The sequence below is a fragment of the Rhyacophila brunnea genome, unplaced genomic scaffold (assembly GCF_057557595.1).
Source record: "Rhyacophila brunnea isolate RB1 unplaced genomic scaffold, BYU_Rbru_1.0 scaffold_6, whole genome shotgun sequence".
Taxonomy (NCBI): domain Eukaryota; kingdom Metazoa; phylum Arthropoda; class Insecta; order Trichoptera; family Rhyacophilidae; genus Rhyacophila; species Rhyacophila brunnea.
Window position 1 is genome coordinate 27,428,259 of NW_028233276.1, and position 22,675 is coordinate 27,450,933.

The 22,675-nt window shown below is 31.2% G+C and overlaps 1 protein-coding gene across 1 annotated transcript in view; it reads left to right on the forward strand.

Moving 5' to 3' along the window:
* The first annotated feature begins 6,850 nt into the window (after positions 1-6,850).
* The window catches only part of LOC147065484 (uncharacterized), a 132,578-nt gene continuing 116,753 nt past the window's right edge, over positions 6,851-22,675 (forward strand). The window contains exons 1-2 of the mRNA XM_085956991.1: positions 6,851-6,933; positions 7,493-7,751. The gene's annotated coding sequence lies outside the window, so the exon portion shown is untranslated. The remainder of the gene's footprint in view (positions 6,934-7,492; positions 7,752-22,675) is intronic.

Sequence of the window (22,675 nt, forward strand, 5' to 3'; positions counted from 1 at the left end):
GTGAAAATATAGACTAATAACTCAGTACTCAAATTTTATTTATTGTATGTAGTGAATATTACAAATTATTAATTTAAGACGTTCACAACATAAATTAATATACCTAATTGTGAATGACAATGTCGCTAAATCTAAATAAAATGTAAGTATATATTTTAATAATATCATAGTAATTAATTATTATACTGATGATTGATGTAAATATAATTTTGTGTCATGTTTAAATTTATTGTATATAAAATCAATACCTTTATAAATATTACCGTTTTCTTACTAAATTATTACTGTCCATTAAAGGGAATAATTTATTCAAAAGTAAAGATTATATTTTATATTTACACGAATGTGTATAATATTGTTTCGGTGAATCGATAAAATACACAATCCACTAGCGAAATCATGATTTATTTTACCAACGTCATAGGTGTGTATTTTATGTCAATTTGTTTTTAATAAAAACAATTATAACCATAATAAATTCAAAGTAAAATTATTCGTGCATCAATATCGTTCAAGTATATATACTCTACCTAAAACTAATTGAAACAATACCCCTGTGTAATATCTCCGCGAACCTAACCTCCATAGTTTTTGACACTTGCTCTGCCACAGACAATAACTGTACGTATATGGGCACGTCTGTTGACAGTTCGACAGATTTAAATGGGGTAGTTAAACTGATCTGTGGTGTGGCCACTAACGTACAGTTATTGAACAGTTTTTGTCTGTGCCATGTTCAACCTGTTACGAGAACTGTCCGTCTGTGGCCGCCTTTACATGGTGAGATTTATCAAGTATGACTACCGAAATTTCTATTTGGGTTTAAGTAATTTTAAAATACTACTATTTTGTGGAAATAAATAATAGTAATAACACCAAAAACACATTGATTAAGAACATTTAAAATCTTAATTGCATCCAATTTCTCACGAATTAGCAGTGTAATATGATAAAGCTGATATTTATAACTTTTTTGCAAAAAGTATATACTGGAGATATATCAATGGTAGTAAATAGTAAAACAATGAAATCCATTCATAAGAAATTCAAGATTTAGGGTATGTTTGCACATTTATTATTTTACTGAATTGATTGTTTGAGTGAATCTAAAATTGTGTAGAAATAATTTTGGATCTTGACCGATACTAAATTGTAGCTGTCACCGATATCTTTAGACAAATTACCGCCATATATAAAATCAAAATAGCGCCTCTATTATTGATTAGAATCAAATACTGATATTATAGTGTTATATCAACTGTCTCATTTATATTGCACACTAACGATGTTTGTTAATACACCCGAGAATTTTTTTCCTATAAATTTGTAGTTTTCTTTGACATTTCGCGTCTTAGACTATGCAGCCCAATATTATATATTATATATTAATATATTTTTATGAAATTTAATATCTATAGACTAAACTTCTAGCAATAAGATATCTACTCAATGATCACTTGACATATTACCAGCGCTCGGAATGGAGCGGAACGCCCCGGAGCGCCGTTCCTGTTCGTGGGATTTCCGAGGATGGCGTTCCTGTTCGTTAAAAATTCGAAAATGGCGTACCGGTTCGTAAAATATCCGACGGACAGCGAGTCGTCTAGTAAAATCCTCAAGCGTCATACTTAATATTATTACGTTCCGGGTCAGATTTAAAATTGACGAAAATTAATTTTTATTAAAAAATAATTTTACTGGTTTACAACCACTGAATTTTCTATGACCCGTACATATTACGTACTCAAGAATGTCCGAAATTGTTTTAAACGGTGGGTAAACAACAAAATATTATTTTTTCAAGACAATATAAAACTGGGCTTCAAAAAAGATTGTTTTAAAACACGAGCATATGTACTGGAGAGAATTGTATAATTTCTCTCAATTGTTTCCATTTATAGTCACAGAAAAAACATTGCATTTTTAAAAAGAATTTGGTACGCACCGAAATATTAAGAGCGTGCGTGTTAAAAAAACAAATGCATGTCATAAATTTTGTGTTCACCTTCTACGTATTCTTCCGGGCGACCGGGCGAAATGCATTGTCTAAAGACACTAAAGCTGTAAAGTGTAAACTAAATAAATATTGCATACATGAAAAAACCTAACTAGGTAGTTAGACCTTCGCAAATGAGTTCGCTAAATTATTTTATTACCGACAAAATGTGTGCCCTGACAAAAGCCTTTGTAGTAAATAGTAAAAAGTTTTCCCTAAATAACCTACATGTTTTTAAGGGGTTGAAATATTTCAAATTAAATATGTAATTGTTAATAAAGTTTTGTTTTTCCCTTTGGCGAGTTCATACCACTTTTAATAATTCACCAATTAATAAATTTCCAGACAAAAACATTAATTTTATTTTATAATTTAAATTATTCATTGCGGTTATAGGTAATACCTATATTTAAGTGTTGTGTCGTGTGATTATCTATTAAATTATATACCATATGTCATGTTATACCTTTTTTGTATGTATTTTGTATAGGTACTTGCATACCTACTTCAATTTAACTAAAAGTAGGTCATTTTATTTGATTGTTTATAAGTTTATAATAATTATTTTTATGCTGACGTCGCTACATTCTGGTAAGTTTTGTGTTTCAATTTAAAATGTTAACTGTTTTATATATATGTAAGTTACATTTTAAAGAAAATGGGTTCTCTTAAAAATTTGATTAAAAATCCCAGCAGGCAATAACATTACACAAGAAACTAATATATCTGCACATAAAAAAAATTAGATGATCGAAAAGTTCCAACCGAAACTATTGAAAAATATTCCCAAGAGACAAGCGGCCAATTCACTAGAAACCCAGTTATTAAAAATTGGAAGAGTTTTATCAGTGCGGTGGGTGGTTTCAAGTATGCTTACAGTAAATGCCGTTATTAATAATTATTCGGCACTATACGATCATTTTAATAAAGCATCCGAAGATAATACTAGGGATGAATCAGAACGATGCAAATATAGTGGCCTTGGAAAAATGTTAACAGGTGTGGAATTTGTTCGAAATTTAAATACAATGTCAGATGCACTAGATGAATTAGGTTTCTTATCGAATTATCTTCAAAGGCGTAATATTACACTAGTTGATGCTGATAAAGCGATTAAAACCACCATTCGTGTCCTTGATTCGATGGCAAATGATCCCGGTCTAAAATTATTAGACGCTCTTAGAGCCATAGATGAAAAGATATACAAAGGACTAATTATTCAGGAAGGTAAGGTTAAAGCCATTAATTTTTCTCAATTATATAGAAGTCTAGCCAATAACTTAAGAAATCGAATGATTACAAGTTCATCGCATGTCAGTCGAAACGCAAACATTCACCAAGAAAACATTAATCTATATAACAATTTATTAGAGAGTATACAAGTACTGGATCGTAATAATTATCGCAAATCAGATGATGACGGCGTGGACATACGATATGGAGAGGATAACATTATCAGATTATGCCATCAATTTCATTTAAATGAATTAGATATTAAACGCGGTTTTAGGTTTTTTTTTAAATGTGTGATGATTCTAATAAAACTCCAGAAGATTTGAAACCTCTCCTTAAAGCTATAGCGACGATCCCAATATCAACAGCTGAATGCGAAAGAAATTTTAGCGCTTTAAATGAGATAATGACACCACCAAGATCATGTCTTAATATTAAAACGTGTGCTACGTTGTTATTTATAAATAGTGTAGGTCCGCCATTGAGGCAATTTAATCCTAAAAAATATGTTCGGTCATGGTTAGCTAAAGGTCGGCATTCAGCGGATGACACGGCAAGTCGAAAAAGAGAATTGAAAGATGACAAAACGTACGACCTCCTGTGGAAATTATTGTAAAAATTAAACAAACCAATGCGGATATGCATTTATTATTTTTAATGATTGTTTATCAACGTGTCAATAAGTAAACCTTGTAGTAAATATATAAATGTATACATACTATCTATCTATATATAAATATGTATAATAATTATGAATGCACACACATAATAATATGTAATTGTAATAATTAATAATGTATTGCTTGGATCCCTCCTCTCTCCACTAACGCCCTTATCCTACAGTATTCCTTTCCTGGTAAGCAATATGCTTATACCTCCACGTGGTCAATCTGGACAGTATTGTTCATTTTTTATTGAAAACAATTAGTCTATAACTCGGCTCAAAATCTCGGTTTCATTGCATTGTGTAAATTCAATAAAGCCAAGATTTTAAAATATGTGTATTATTTACAAAATACAGTACAACAGTTAATACAACAGGTAATGTTAAGTTGTGAATTAATTTGTTTGTTGTTCAAGATTAATCCAATATAAAAATATACTGTATGAATGACGTTCCAACGTATTAAAATTTATAATACCTTGAAATTCGGGAACAAATTATTTCGCTTAGCACATGTTCAATTACAATAACAATTGACAATATTGACAAAGAGAAGCTTTCTTGCATGTTACACTGGTTACAAATGTATTTATGTATAATGATTATTAATTTTAAATATATGATACTTTTAGTAAGTGTATTTTTAGGAGAGAATTTACTTAATATCTTTTATATCATATTTACAAAATCTTAAATATACAACACCCACGATGGTCGCGCGGCTTAAGTGTCGGCCTATAGTGTCGTTGGTCCCAGGTTCGAATCCTGGGTCTGGCAAGTACACATATTGTGTATTAGAGTATGTACCTAATAGGTAAGGCAAGTGGTTGAGATCCATTTCTCGTAAAAACAAAAAAAATCTGTTAATACAAACCTCTACTCTGTGGAGGCCCATATGATCTTATTAGGATCGGACATGGTCGATAAAAAAGAATTTATCTATGGTCTTGTAATTTCTTTGCCCATAAAACGGTTAAGTTAGATATTTAAATTAATATGGTATAACAAAATTTCAGGACTTGTGATGCCATACGTATGATAAAAAAGTATGCAGATAATGGCACTGTTCAATAGTGCCATTTTATTAAGGGGCGGAAAATAAATGATGTAAATAGATACAATTATCAAAGTTACCACGTGGAAAAAATTTAAGTATTCATACTCATAACTTGATTATAATGCTGTGAATGTCAAAAGTTCAAAGATTGTTTTTATTTCTTTCATCGGTTTAAGATTGCAACAAAAAATCGAACACTCTTTGATATTTTTTGAAGGTTATGCAGCGCTCCGGTTCGTAGAATTGTCCATTTCGAGCACTGCATATTACCAATAATCCCTTTTCGAATAACGCCTTTTGTATTTTACAACGTTTTTCTTAGCTCGTATTCTTATTTGCCCGGTGGTTCTTTGTCCGGTACAAATCTTGCAATCGATTTTTAACTAACTTCCCGACTAGATAGATATTTGAAAATTTTAGAATACCTATATCAGAACACGATGCCAATGCATTTTTAATACTTTTAGCCATATTTAAGTAGAATTGAATTCATTTTCAGTTAATTCTGTTTTGTATGAAAAGTTATTTCGACACCATTATTAGTTGCTAGGGGGGTCTGGGGTCCTAGCAACTAAATTATTAATATATACGTGCGTTACTATGGAAATCAATATGACATGTCAAAATGACATTTCAGTATTATTTCTAATACAAGTACAAATTTTTTTGATCGTTTAAGCTAGTCAAGTCAAGTTTATATGATTCAACAGAAAATTTAAAAACGTTGTATATAAAAAGTTTTTTTATCTTGTAATTATTTTTTAATGAGGATAATTATTCAATTATTTATCTACACTCAAATATAAATTTAGGTAGGGTATTTCACACTTTATATTTACCATAATATATACCTACCTTTATTAGAAGATTATTTGTCGTAAAATATTTTTTTATATCTAGTAAATAGGTACGAAATTTGTATAAGTAAATTTGGTTGGAAAACATAACCATATCCATTTTTCACAATTTTCACTGAAATAAATAAATACGCTTAGGTAAAAATACTGCGTAAGAGTACTACCAATAAAGTAAGGAATTTGAATCTACTGTAAGGGTAGTAAAAAACTGATAAAACTAAAGCACGTGACATCATGGCAACCTTATTAATGAGAGGGTACATGAGCGATAGGGACAGGTGGAGGGATCTGTTGGAAGACGTCAGGACCCACACCGGGTTGTCGCGCCCCTGATGATGATGATGATGATGACATGAACGAGCTTTTAAGTCTTCTCTTGGTAGGTTAGTTTTTATTCAGATTAATGCAATTCTTACACTATTGTTGTCGAAGACGAAAACTTTAGTTATAATAAAAATATTTCTACTCCATTTTGTAATATAAAATATTTAATAAATCGAAACAAATGCACTAATTTGTTTATCAAAAGTGATGTCAGTATTCATAATGCTGAAAAAATGATGCCGACAAAAATGTCCAGTATTCACCATTATTTCCCAAATCTGGCTACTGTAAATATGAGGTATTGCACAATATAATATAATACTTATATGGTATGTAGAGCTAGTATGTTAATTATAACATAAATAAAATAAAATGAGTTTAGTATACATGTGTTATGTACGTTATTTTAAGTATTATTATTTATAGGTACTAGAAGGAATGTTTTATTGGCAATGGTAATTATTATGATCCAATTGCTTATGCAAATAGGACTACCGAAAAGTAACTAAATACATAATTTACCTGACCGTTAACTCGAGTGAGTTAAGTTGAATTCTGCATACATTACTCTGAAAATTGTTCCACGCGTTCCAATTTCAAATAATATTTTCCCTCGGGGCGACTTTTCCGGACCTCTACGTTTTCCGCGGGTGCGAAGAGGCAACTTCCGGCGGCAAGTGTGAGCGAACAAAACGCAAAGTCCGTCCCCACACGTCAGTGAGTCAGTCGAGGACCGACATTCAATGTGGTCAGACGTGTGTACACATCCAGCGAGACACACTTCATTCATAATAATTCGCACGTGCGTGAACATTAATATTAATGTAGTTTTATTTTCACCTCAGTAACCGTTAATAATATTTATAACAAGGATATAAAAATAACATGTAAATAAATTTTGAATAAAAGTAACCACTGCTTTCTTTTTGTATAGCAGTCATTAAATTACGGTGATGTGCTTGTTTTTCTCAGCTGAAATGAAATTTATTAAATTAATGCCATCTTGGCGCTAAAAATTTTGCTTATGTATTTTTGTTGTCTCTAGAAAATAAGAAAAATATAAGTAAGGACATTTTGTAAAATATTGTTAGGCTAAAGTGAAACACAACAAATTTATTGTCAGATTGTTAGAATTCAATTCGAAAAGTCAATAATAAAAAACGTACCCAAATAAATAAATACTCGTTATCTCAAAATTATCAGCTTTTTGTCAATATTCATTTTAAATAACAAGATTAATTAATGTGTTTGACACTTTGACTCTGTAGTTTATATGAATCTTATTTTATTTATTAGAATAATTTAAAATATACATAAATGTTAAAAATATAATATGAACATTCTTTTTTTTATATACTTAGAGTGACCATGACAATGATACTTGATATGGACCGTCTGCAATATGGACTTACTTTGTAGTGATTATTTGACATTTAATTGAACTCATGTGTTGATATAATCGGTGTAATATTGTATCGAAGGCGATATGCCCGCAAAGGCTCGAATCGATACCAGAAAGTCGGACTCAGCCGGCCGCCACTGCGATATAATCTGCACACTGCAGTTGCAGTTGTTTGGAGCTCGAATTCCTGGCGACATTTTCAACTAACGGTCGCACAAGTAAGTATTTTTATACTGAAATTTTATGTATCCCACTTTCTATCCAGGTACGAATTAAGAGAATTTGGGGTCTTAGGCACGAGCCGGCCTGTCTAAAAATAAGAAAATATTATTATATTGTGTTTACGCAGTTAGGTTGATCACAGTATCATGGAAAAGTATTTGGATATTGTCTATAGATTTTTATTAATTGAGATCATTCATTCGGTAGAATTTTATTTCACTAGAATATGTGTTTTTTATATTTGAAGTTGACCATAGCGAAAGTTTTTTTAAATATTATTATTATTATTTTCTATATTCTCTTCTTCTCTCTTGTGAGGGTAATATTTGTTATAATGTAAATCTCATGTTGTGTACGTCTTGAATTTAGATTTGTTATGTCCACAATGTTTTGTTTTCTTAAATAAACATTAAATTGCATGGGTTGTTTTTCGTCGATACGTATTTCGGTTGTAACTACATTATCAAGACTACAAAAATAAATGTCTTGTTTTGTTTTTATTGATTTTTATTTTCAAGGTAGGTAATTGATTTTTTTCCGTTTCATATGTTTGAGCTTTTTATAAAATGTTTCCCGGGATACCAATAGAAATATCAGAATTGGACATAAGTAATAAGTTTTTTTTAAATCAATCTATATGGGGGTTCCGACAAAACCGCGTGGACATTGCCGCCCAGACATTGCCGCCAAAACAATTTAGAAATGAGCAAATTTTTATTTTTACCTAATATTATATTTTAAATACACAAATAAAAAAAATATACGAATAAACATATAAAAAATAGTAGATTTTCCAGGTATTCTATTAGAGATCTCAGGTATAAGCTATGCAGCTAGTTGCATCGGATTAATCACATATTATCGGATTATTTTTTGGTTTTAGTACTAAGCGTTAAAAGCTGATGATATAAGTTATTACTCTACTAAGAGTTGCAACGGATTAAATCTCAAAGTACACTGATTATCGCAAGTATGTAAATTTCTATCGATACGCAATTCGAAAAACCAAAAAAGCACTTGTTTTATATATTTTTGTATTTTTTGCGGGCGGTTTTACCTAGGCGGATTTGTCCGGGGGGTATTGACGAGCACTGGTACGGGCGGATTTGGTTTGGCGGCAATGTCTAGGTGGCAATGTCCGTGCGGTTTTGTTGGGGTTACATCTATACGCAATGCTTTTGTTTGAAATTACTACTCCAATTAAACAAAAATATAGTTGGTACTTAGAAGGTTAGCTACAAAAATATAATACTTAATAAAATAAATTTATCACACCCTGGGCCCAAGGCAGTTGTCTAGTCATCTTCATTAGTCGATGTCCCCTTGTTAGGTGAAGCATATGAACACCATGCGCCACCTCCAAAAAATCCTATCGCTCACTATTTATTATTCTTGCGCCTTGTCAGGCCATTTTGTGGCATCCTTAGCACGTGGTCGATCTAGGGTCTGCAAACCTAGTTTAACTATGCCATAATGCGACCCTGCATCTGTCGATTTTATTTTGACGAGAGATTCACAATAAACTGTTGTCCGCATGGGAACGACAATTCATATTATACATTATCATTGTTGTCGATAGTGCCTATCTTATCATAATCTCTCAGCGGAAAATGCATTAGAAATATCAGATATATTACTTACATATTATTAGATGTATTTTTGCATTGTTATATTTTTGATTGCGTACTTATATTATTTTGATTTATTAACCATTGTTTTATTTTGTGGCTCTTCCGTTATACGTTATACCTAATATGCATCTTTCTAAATCTCATGTCACATTGCGTTACTCGTGTTATAGAGAGCCATAGTTCGGTAGACTAATGCAATCATGTCAAATATGCAAGAAACGGCTGTGCATCCGACCCAAAAAAAGCTGAGACGACCAATAGATTTATATACCTAATCGTAAAACAAAGAGTCCAACGAAGTGAAGTTAGCTATGCAGGCGCGCACACAGAAAATAGTTTGGGGGGGGGGGATCCATTTTTTTTTATTGATTTTAGAGGCGGCAGGAGGGGGTAGGGTTAACAAAATCTAGTATGTGGCACTGACTTCAATATTAAACCTAAGATTATAGTCGTTACAGTCACGGAATATCGCACTTTTACAGGTACATTACCCGTACCCATACACTCCAATATTTGACTCAAGCAGTAAACACCTGGCCTGCAGTTATAACAAAGGGTGTTCACCTACGGTCCTACGAGTTATTATGAGCTGTCGCATCCACAAGTCTTTATCGCATACATGCGGCTTATCGGTTATAAATATTATTAGGATCGTGAGTGTCCGTTTGTATCGTCGGCGCTGTCTCATCTTTTTGACATGGCGCATCGGAATATTAAAGCACACATTAGATGGATCAGATAGTTACACCAATGTATGAGTACCGCGGGTCTTCCAGTGGCCACAGGTCTTGCGTGTCGTAGAATGCGTAGAACGGTCCTAAGTCATGAGGTCCTGAGGAAGAAGTAATATTCCATTTATCTAATCTATTTTTGCCGTTTCTGGGGTGGGGGGCGGCGTCCGGCTCCGAACCCCCCCCCCCCCCCCCTTGTGTATGCGCCTGTAGCTGTGGGACGAAGAGTGGGTGCTGATACATAGTATATTATAATAATAGATATATGTCTACGTTAAATCTTATAAAATAAAATAATTTTCGTACTACTTCATACTGGAATGTTTTGAGAAAGTAAAAGTTAAAATAGAAAATAATAATAAGTGCTTGGTTATGTGTTGCATGGTTGGAATGCAGCTAGCGTTAAATTTAACGGCTGATGGGTACTACTAAATATGAAAATGTAGCGGCCGGTCAAAACTTTAACAAAAATCCGGTGACAAATTTCTTTGTCGATCACTTTAAATTACTAATTAAGATTGATTAACAGTAAGTCATACAGCAAAATAGCTTCTCAGAAAATTACTAACAACATGCTATACAAATTACAAATCGTCTCAGATAATATATCAGTTTATTCGTGACTGTATTGATTAATAACAAACAAGTTTATCAGCTGAATTGTAATCATTAGTAAATATTTTCGTAAATTCAATAGAATTTACTTAAATATTATATTTGACACAATATGGTGGCCAGAGGTAATACTATTATAAATCTGTCCATAAAACACAGATTATAATCAGGGAACTCAGAAAAAATCGGAACTGAAATACCTAACGGGTATGGAGAAGCAGGCAACCGATCACGAGTGCGGAAGAATATGGGATAAACTTAAACACGTGTCAAGAATACGTCACACGTCGAATACTGACAACTGCTATCGGTTTATGCAATGACGCTCATTTAATATTGGTGTATTGAAGATTGCAACTGACACTATTGTACGTCTATAATGTGTGGTTCATTTTCGTAGGACACTCACACATATTATAATATTTGTATTATTTATTACACGGTATAATTATTTATTACTCCAGGCCATTTATTACAATGTGTTAAAATTAGATTCGATTAAAATATATTCATTAAATTATATCTATAAAAAGATATTACAAAACATTCTAAAAAATAATGTCAACACAATAGGATTTCACAACACAATATCAGCCTTGTAGCATAAAGGATAAATGCGCGGACGGGGCGCGTAAACCCAAGAGATGCAGAGTTCGATTCCCTGCCGGGGTGGCTTACTTTTTTCAAAAATGATTTTTTCTATTGGTTATAATATATTTTCTCAGAACTGTTTTTAAAAATTATGTATGTTCATAACAATAGTACTTAAAACATGTAAACTACGTTTTGTTTTAATTACAGTTTTTCTTGGAAAACTTTAGGCTTATCAAAATATTTTTAGCCAAGGCAAGCCATTGTGCTTTTGGCAATAGACTTCGAATTACGGCTATAATTTAATTTGTTTGTATGATATTACATTATGCTTGGTAAACCAAAATTGAGATAGGTTTAGTATTGTTTACCCACAATGAAATGCCTTCACTGAATATTTATATCTGTCTTATTATATATATATACGTCTAATGCCTTTGTTATTATCAATGGAAAAACACATTTTCACTGAAAATATTTTACGCTAGGTTGAATATATTTTATTTGCGTGGGCGATAACGGATATTAACTTACACTTTTTGTGGAGATAAACATCAAATTTAACGAGCGGCGTAGAATCACGCCTAACGTACGTATATATAAGGTTCTTAAATTTAATTATAAATCCGAATTACTTATTTAATTAATAATTTAGTTAATTAACAAGCTATTAAAATCAATTGTGATAAGAATCGCCTATAAATAAGCGGATTGTAAATTCCGTTAGCTGAAGATCATTGCTGTTTATTGCATTTTGATCAAATTGCCGCATTGTATTGAACGTCCACATAATATGCTACGTAACTATCTAGCGTGTGATGGCTGGACGCAACTCGCTACCGAATTCCGAAATCCCAGAGTGTTGCCAACTATCATTCACAAAAATATGCTAGATAGTATAATAAAATAAGCCAGATGGCAGAAAAAATGCTAGATTGTCTAAAAATTCAATAAGTTTCTAGAAATTAACATTTAAAAAAATAAATATGTCATGTCCATTTTTAAACGAACAAAGATTGAAGATGAATATCGTATTTTAGAATCAATAAAATAAATCATTAAATTAAAAATGAATTGAGACAAAAAACTTTGGTTATTATTTATAAGATATAAGGTATAAAAGACCAGTATGTTAATTTTCAAACACAAATCTGGTATAATATTCTAGCTTTAATGTGAGAAGTTTTTAGAAAGTTTGCGATATCGAAAACGCTCGATTTAACGCCATACGCCAGATGCAAATCTTGTAAGCTAGATGCCTATTCAAAAATGCTCGATCTGTCTAGAAAAACGGTAAGTTGGCAACGCGATTGCTAGTCGATATCGTTTGAACCTCGTTAGAACCGTGTGCCACACTAAACATAAGATTTCTGTTCATGGTAATTTTTTATATGGTAAAAATAATTTTAAAACATGATTTTTGATTACGTTTAATGACAATATGAATATTTTATTTCTCTATTTGATTTTTCTGTTTACAAAATATGTTTTCAAAAATAAAATATTCTATTTGCAGTTCTAAATATGCTTGACGGTTTTTTTGTGATTATGTCAAAATGGCGGAATATGGAGGCTACTTTGAAACCAACAGTCTTAGTTGTACTATTCTAATACATTTATCATCTTGAAACCTTCCATTTTTTTCAAAATTTTGTAATTAATGCCGAATAATATAAACAAAACAAAAACAACTGAGATATTTTTTGTAGCAGCATTGCTGTCCTACCCTATATTATTGCAGAAACCTTTAGACGTTAGAGAAAAATAATGTTAGTATTTCAAACTAATCAAACAAGTATGTTTTCTTATGATAACTTTATGCGGTTATTTGATAATAAAAAACTTTTAAAATTTAAAAAATTAGTTTGTAATGTTAAAATATAGTTTTTTTATATTTATATTATACAGCTGTACATATTTTGTAATATGTGATTAGTTAGTCTGGCATTGGCTTATTTTATACAGTGAAAATATTGCGTGATATTTATCCACACGCTTTGACCATTTCTCGCGGACTTTTTTTGCATTACAAACAACACAAATATTTTTTTGATCCACATTACGAACATTATTTGTTTATACAAGTGGTCACAATACATAAGAAATATTATAAAATATAATAGCAGTTCATAATTATTATTTATTTGTACTATGTGCATATTTATTGTGTACCTACATGAGGACTAATCCAATAAATCTTTGTACAAACATGACCTCCTTTCCCCATATTATTTGATTGAAGTGATTTGTTTCAAATTATAAGGTCGTCAGTAGGTCAATACTTGGTTTACGTACTTAAGATAGTTATCCGTTTAGGGGCAATTCTGTAGGGGTAAAATTTACGAAATTGGGTACATATTAATGTAGAGCAGTGTTTCACGAAATTACAGTATACTCGTACCCATTTAAATGAACATATTATTTTACTAGCGTATCCCACATTAAATCAAATTAATATACATAATTTTAAAACAAATACTATGCCAGGCGGGATTCAAACCCGCATCCATTGAATCTAAGCCTACCTACTTATGACGACATTAACTAGTAGTGTATACAATCAGCGCTCGGAATGGACAGGAACGCACCGGAGCGCCGTTGTGGTTCGTGGAATTCCAAAATATACCGTTCCGGCTCGTGGATTCATTTAAAATTGCGTTGCGGTTCGTTAGATTGAGATAATTATATATGAATGTATCTTTTAAAGTTTTTCTCAAAATTAAAAATTAACGAAGTTATGTTATGCCGGGCGTGCAAGGGTTAAAAATAAAAATTATGACATCCCTAAATTTCTTTCAACCTTCTTATTTTGTGTCGATATGTCCATGCCTAAATGCATTGTCTAAATAACAAGAATCAACCAGCTGCAAGCGTAAATTACTTTATTACCCAAAAAAATGTGCCTTGCTGACACTATTTGAAAACTCTTAAAAAATAAAGTATACATTGTTTAATAATTTCTAAAGGATGAAACATTTCAAATCTCAATACAATCTTGCCTTTGACTTACGCATTGTTAATTTACTTACCTACTAATTTATTATATTATTTTATTCGGAGTGACAAAAATTATTACTTCGCCATTTATTTTCGGGTGAATGAATTGTGTTTTCGATGGTTAAATTAGTACAAAAAAGTTTGATAATTTGACTCGTGCAATCCGCTATAATATTCCTATTAGTTGCCTTTTAAAATATTTTGTATTATTTAAGATATAAATACGTTTGTAAACAAAATTGTTTATATTATTAGTTTGGTGTTTTTTTGCTACATTCTAGTAAGTTTTGTGTTTTAATTTTAACTGTGTGTTTAACTTGATTTTTTAATAAAAAATTGTTCTAAAAGTTGGTCAAAAATGTCATCAGGCGAAACGTGTTAACCGAAACTATTGAAAAATATTTTGTCGCAGGTAACGTAACGCTGGCCACATACCTACACAATTTGATCATTTAAAAAATGATATTGAGTGGTTATTTATAAAAATAATGAAGGTATAATAAAGTAGTAGGTAATTCGTGTAAATCTGCTAAAACCACATTACATTACATTAGGAATTCACTCCAATAACCATTGAAGTGGCAACAGATTGTATTCATCTCAACAATTAACTTTTGTTAAAAAAAGCTTATGACGTGTCGTAAACCCCTCTTTTTACGATGTTTACATTTGTTTTGTAATTTACATTATTGTTGAATTGCGACTATAGTACAATAAATCTTGTGATATAACTACTACATTCATTCATTTATTTGCCATAGGTCATGATGAGTATACTTTTTTGTAAGTGAATTTTGTTGCTTCTGGTAAGTTTTGTGTTTTAATTTTAACTTTGTGTTGAACATATTTTTTAATAACAATTTTTTCTCTTAAAAGTTAGTTAAAATTCTCAGCAGGCGATACGAATACCTTTATATCGTCGGTGTATTGTAAAAATGGCGAATTAACCAAAATACTATTACAGGAGGAGAATTTTTAACCTTTGACATTTATTTATTAATTACCTGTGGATGAATACTTTCCTTATAATAGGCTTTATAATATAATATTTTAAAAAGTCTATTATGTTAAATTCGCTTTTTCTTCGTAACACTAAGTGGATAATCACCCTTACAATTATCGTTTTTAATAAGTACTTTCCTGTGGGATACAAATTCGCCATTTTTACATAATTATATTATTACATATATTATACCTATATACTATTGTCGCTGGTATCCAAACTGATTTAAGATAATTCTGGCCACACGCACAATTTGATAATTTTGTGGATATTTATAAAAATAATGAAGGCTTAATTACGTAGTAGGTACTTCGTGTAAATCTGCTAAAACATTAGGAATTCTTTCCGGTGGACAATACAGTGGCAACATCTGTTCTGTGATTCAATAATTATTATCATCTCAACAACTTGACTTGTGTTAAAAAAATATTTATGATAAGTCGTAAACCCCAATTTTCACAATGAATAATGAATGATTTTTTCTACAAAAATGTGTTTGGGCCATTGATGGTTTGGGCAGAAAATATTGAATAGCCTTCTGCAGAGTTTATTTATTTGGGACGTTCCTATTGTATTACAATTATTATTACATGCATTGTAGCTTGTGACTTTAAAAATAATAGAAATAATACATAGGTAGTGTGGAGAGAACTTTTACTTAATTTTTGTTTGTAAATTTGTTTAAAAAAAATATAGGAATATCCTTTAATAAAAATGTATGACTATCATAATATCTGTATTGTATGTAGGTACCTATTATCATTTCCATGGCAATAATAATGTGAGTAGGGAAGGACAAACAACATAGATTGAATCGTTTAGAATAATTAGGTACTAACAAATTAGGTACCTATGTGTCCAGTGCGGACATCTAATTATCTTAGGTGGTGTTAGTCATAGATTATTAAATAAATACGGTGGTAGATGTATATTACAATAATGGTAACCAAAGCATCACCATTGTAACATAACATGCATACAATACAATATTAGTCCTTATAATGTTGAATATAGTAGGTACTAATTAATGACAATTTTATATTATTCTATAAGAATCGCGCTTAGCAACCTGAGTTTCACCTTCAGTCATGTTTTATCTTATATAAATGAAAATGACACACCATTGGTAATTTAATTACAAATAATGCTATGTTTACGTTGTTTGGATGACTTGAAACTTTTATTAGATGTAGGTACGGCTTTATGCCCCTTATAGTGGAGAAGGTTCAAAATAAATCTTTGAGAATCCTTTAAAGCTGTGTGGATAGTGGATACTATCCATGGTTTTATCCGATTGATTTCTCAAGACGTATGCTTACATACTGTATTCTGAAAGTTAAAAAGAGAGCTAGGTATTTAGGCTACGTACTTTTTCCAACTTATATCTACCCAGTACAAATGAGAACTCTGCCATTATTGGTACTTAGTATTGATTTTATTATATATTATTTTATAACTTTCTTGATAATCTAAGTTGTTTGTTCTGCCAAGGTGCAATAATTGCTAATGATAATTGGGCAGGAAATAACTATGTTCAACCAAATCGCTTCGGATAATCGTATATTCCACCTGCGTGAGAACGAGTTTATGTGAACGCTATTTTATAAATTCTTGGTATAGGTAGGCACTTACTGTTTTTTCTAATACTATTTCTTTATTTTTTAAACACTAATTTAATACTATTTCTTGATGTTTGATATTCTGTGCTCATATTTAAATAGAATTTGTAAAATTTTCTATAAGTAAGGACGTAAATATTTTTTGAATTTGAATCTATAAGGTACTTATGTGGATATGTTGTTTGTTATGACTAATTAATTACAAACTTATCTATCCCAAATGAGACAGTAAGTTATAATCAATGACGAGTGGTGGTAGAGGTATCATGCACTGGTTATAGTGGTAGATAAAGTAAAAATAAAGAATAATACAATTTTTGACGGTATACTTTGTTAAAACAAGATTATTTCGCCTGCGGCGCTGACAATCCTTACCAGCCTGCCCAATATAGATCCACGTAAGAAGTTTAAAGTTTATTGTTGCATTTTTATATCAAAAGTACGTACGTACGTAAAGAACGGATTAGCATAAGTACTTAGTTTCGGAAAATTATACAGCGTTCCTGTTCGTGAAATTTTCCATTTCGAGCACTGTATATAATATCTGAAAAGCTTTATCAAATTCCGTTAATATTGGTAATCGGCTTTTGTGATTTATAATGTAGGAACCAACAATAGGTATTCATCTTGATTCATAGCTGACGTTAGAATATATCAAAATTTTAGTCTTAACGTATTTGCACTTGCTGATAATTTAACATTTGAGAACATAACATTATAATATATTGTACCTACATACATAATACCGTGAACACCATTTGGAAAACGCTACTGTAGAGCGTCACACTGTCTTTAACTTTGGCGATAGGTAGGGGGCCCGACAAAGATCCTAGACTTGGGGCCCGCTTCAGGATGTGGGGGCCATGGTATCTATATATATGTAATATACGACATGAGCGTTTGTGTACCGATTTTCAAGTTTCTGGGAATAGGTAAAATAGGTAAAAGTTGAGCATGACCAAAAGACAGAAAAACGTCACAGCTTGTAGCTTATATTTAAATATATATTTTTTTAAATTAACCATGTCTTTGCTTTTTCGTAAAAAGCGGTTTTTAGTATATTTTTGAACAATCGTAAGCAGCCAGGCTTTGATAGAATCACATAAATATATCTTGTCCTCACTGGGTATTGAACCCAGAGCTCCCGGATGGAATGCCAGCTTACGCACTGCATCACGAGAGCCGCCTGTAGCTTAAGCATATTATAAGTATTAAGGTAATCCTGCATAAACTATAATTAAAGTAGGGTTACGGAACAAAGTGAAAACTTGACACAGTAAGCTACTCTTTAGCAAAGTTTATTGTTTGTAGACAACAAGCTTTAAAGTTTAAACTATAATAAAAGAAGTAAGAAGTTCCCAAAGGGCAGGCGAACCTTTCTCTTTGTGCTTAGTTACTTTGTCGTAGAAGCTTTAAGCTGGCGTAGAGGAGCTTTGGATTTTGAGGCGCCATGTGGAAATGAATACCGACGGCGACCCTTTTGCAAAAATAAAGGCTGTCATGTTTTATAAAATGGCATAATAATGTTATGTCACTCCAAAGAATGTAGGATTAGGTATATTAGGTACCTACTATATGAAATGAATTTCGTTCGAAACATCTTTTTCGGTCTATTTATTACTAATTCTTATTATATATTTTGGAATTTATAAGCATTAATGATAATAACATAAGCGATAATATTATAGATAAACGATAAGTTAAACAAGATTAGTGTCATTATAACATTACTTTTCTGATTATCTTGTTTTGTCATAGGTAATGATATGTTTATTATCACCTTATAGTCATACGGGTTTGATAATGGCTAGATTGTAAAATGACTGTATTCTATTACGTTTAATTATAAATAAAACAATTACTTAATATATTATTAACTAGCTATTAAGTTAGTCCGCGACTTCGTTCGCGTCAAATATAAGAAATAAAAAGTAGTCGTAAGATTGATATTCAGAATAAAGAAATATACTGAGTGAGGAATTCGATTTTTTAAAATTAAATAAACAACAGTGCATGCACTTCTACCTCAACCTCACCTCACCACTCGACCGCTGCTATCTGGCCACATTACATACTCGTGATTAATTGTTGCAAATGCGTTATTTTTGAGATGATTTATCTTGTAACTTAGTAATCTTTTCAGATTACGAGATGATATTTTACTAAATTGTTACTAACGTTACTTACGTAAGGGTGAGTTTAGGTGGACGTTGTTTTATAAGTTTTTAAGACAGGGTTTATTATTTTGGTTTTATAATTTTTGTATCATTTACAAAAATTACTCTGTATTTTTATTTAACAAAAATGTTAACACTTAGGCACTTTATGTCATGTCGTGAACACTTTGAATTTATAATTTGTCATGTTCAATATATGAAAAATAAATAAATTTGACATTTGAAATAATATTCTGTAAGCTATTTTATCAATATGTAAGCATGTCTGGAGGATATATAGACTTAAACTGAAACCGAAGTAAATTTTCGTACTTATGTCATTTTCACTAACTGGTAGACAGAGCTGTAGGAAAAAGTATCAATATAATAAATAGTACGTAAGTACCACGTACGATTCTGGTGATCGAATTAAATTCTCGTTATTTGTTACTCGTTTTATATTAACTTAGGATTTTTTTATACTCCACTAAATTTGTACCAATATTATATTACATACTATGTAAGCTAAGTACATTTTATCAATATTGACCAAGTAGTTTTAGAGTTATAACAAAATAAACAGACAGACAAAAAAGCCAAATATTTTGAAATATTATTTTTAGTAGTACCTACCTATTAGTATAGATGTGATTCATTTACTGATGTAAATTTTAATACAGTTATATACCTACATAAAACAATTGCGTTTTATTGGTGGAAACAGTGTTAAGAAAACAGAGTTTATGGACAATGATAAAATAAAGACGTATTTTTGGCCCTAGAAAATTAGGTTTGCGTTTGCATAGAAACTGTCTCAATAAGCCGTCATCCTTTGCATACTAAACATATGAATACGGGTTTGCCTTCTAAAGCCATACGAGAATCTAATTAAAACCGTATATTATGTCACGAAGTGGGTCGCAGATGTCAACGTGAATGCAGTGCAGTCATGCTCTACAAAGTGCAATTATTGCATCGAGATTAATTCACTACCTATAATATTAACTGAAGTTTAAATGCATTATTGGTAACAAAGTGGTTATATTCATGATACATTATTATATATTGATGTATTACTTGTTAGGGTATTATAATATATCGATATACAGTAGGTTAATGAAACCTCATTAAAAGTCACCAATCCGAAATCAACAATAAAATTATTAAGGCCATTTGCTATTAAATTTATTAATATGTTACTAGGTATATGTATACTTGATATATTCTTAAGATTAATTCGATATACTATTAACATAATATAATGTGGTTTGTTTATTACAATGAAAATAAAAGCACCGTTATTTTGAGGGGCTGTTGATCTGTTACATATTTTGATACAGATATTATCATTTAGAACTGTGAAATAATCGCATTCTATAAAATCATCTAATTGTTGAGTCGATAGTTATTATTATTTTGAACCATTATCAAGATTATAAAAACAAAAATATTTTTGTTTACAACTATCTATCATATAGGATGAGATATTAACGAAATCGTCTACTTTACTCAATCCGAGAGCTTTTGGTTTCTCGATTTTTTTTAATTCTCTAAATTCGTCAATATTCTTGATTATCTGATTCCCGACTGACTGACTTCAAAATTTCTATCTTAGAATTATTATTTAACAAATTCTGTCACAGAATCAAAGTCAACTGATTTTTTTTATATTTGTACCTAAGACCGCTGGTGTCAACGAAAGAAATTCGAATTATCAAGAGTTTCATTATAATTTTTCGAGAAATACGAATCTAAAATTTTTAAACAAACAATCTCGAAAAACAAGAATCAACTTTTCGCATTATTTCTCGAGAATTATCGATCACAACTTGATGATCGATTTGAGATTAATGGTAACGTTTTGGTTTGACACAATTACTTTGAAACGAGGTAGGTTGTCAAAGATTGACACCTTATTGCGAATAGTTTAATTATTTATTAAATATGTTGAATTTATTGTACATTTTTGGTAGATAACAAATCATGTAGTCGTATATACGAATTATTTAACTTTTTTCTCGCACCATTCTCTTATCAGTCACAATCAAGCCTATTTTCGCTCCGTCGTATGCTACCCGGAACAGTTCGGTGGACGTGCACTCATACCAATCGATGAGATTCTTAAGCATCGCCCACTGCTACATTCACAGTAATGCAGTGGTATACAAGGGACACCCAATGACCACATAGCTAAAAATCATTAAAACAACGGACCCATCAAGTTCTGAATGAGCCGTGTGGGTCTTTCATCCAGCAGTAACTGAATATTGATGTATTAAAATTATTTTCATCATAATATTTCGGATCATTTAAGAAATCCGTATTAACTTAATAAAAGTATGTATTTATGTATATGCGGGATTATACATACATTGCCCTATACCTAAATATGTTTTCTGAACCAATTTTCTTGAGATACTTAATGGAATGGTTCTCATAACATAATTTAACGGCTGACTGCCTTATAATATAACTTATAAACGTAAGAGCTGCCAGGATTTTATGGCATGCTTAGGCATTGCGATTTATCCCTTATTTATCGTCAGCGAAATAAGCACGGTTGTAATATCACAATATATTTAGCTTAATTTTGAATATTATAAGTTATTACATTTAATTAAAATGATGTTAGCTCACACGCCTCGGTTAAATGTTTGTTTAACAGGCGTACTATATCAAAATAATACAAATTTTAGTCTTAGCGTACGGCGGTAAATAATAAGTATGTATTGTCGATATTATAACGACGTGAAATTTTGCACAGATAATGAGATTGTGTAATCATAGTATAATAATATATATAATAAAACATTTCTTTTATTCCGCGAATAAAATTCACAAGATTGGAGAGTTTAAAATAATAACGCAATTTGAAAAGCATTTCAGAACTACTAGTTAAAATTATCGTGATTAAGTAGGATGTCCGTAGCTTAATTGGACAAATGGTGAGTTTTGAGTTGCACGCATTCCATGTAACTGTGTTCTCATTGAGCCGTCCACGTGCATTTGTGCCGTGACGACTGTCACGCGCGCTCAAGGTACAGATGACACCATTGAGGTGTACACATGCACTCATCATGTGGACAAGGCCTAAAGCACATTGGCGTGATACCAGTGGTTATACAAATTCAAATCGGGTGTCGCCACAGAACAGATTAATAAATATAATTCAGATAGGCTATAACTATACCCCATACTCTACAATTTGAAGCATTGTTTTCTGGGTGCCTTATTTTTTTCTAAGGGTATTTTTTCTAGTAGGTATATATCTGAAGTGTTTTCAAGTTATATTTGTTTAATATATATAAACTAAGCTCCAGCGACAGCCGAGTGGTAACGAGCCCGCATGTGAAGTGGGTATCGGGTTCAAAACCCGGGTTTAGAAAGTAAATTTGGATAATTATAATTTTTAAATTGGTCTAAGGACCCAGATTATGGACTTAATTAGGTGGTTGAGCATGTGCTCATATTCATTTGTTGTAAAAAAAAATGTTGAACATCTTTGTGAGGCGACGTGCGATCCACACCGGATTGTAGAGCCTATGAACATTTACACATTTATACTTATTTATAATAA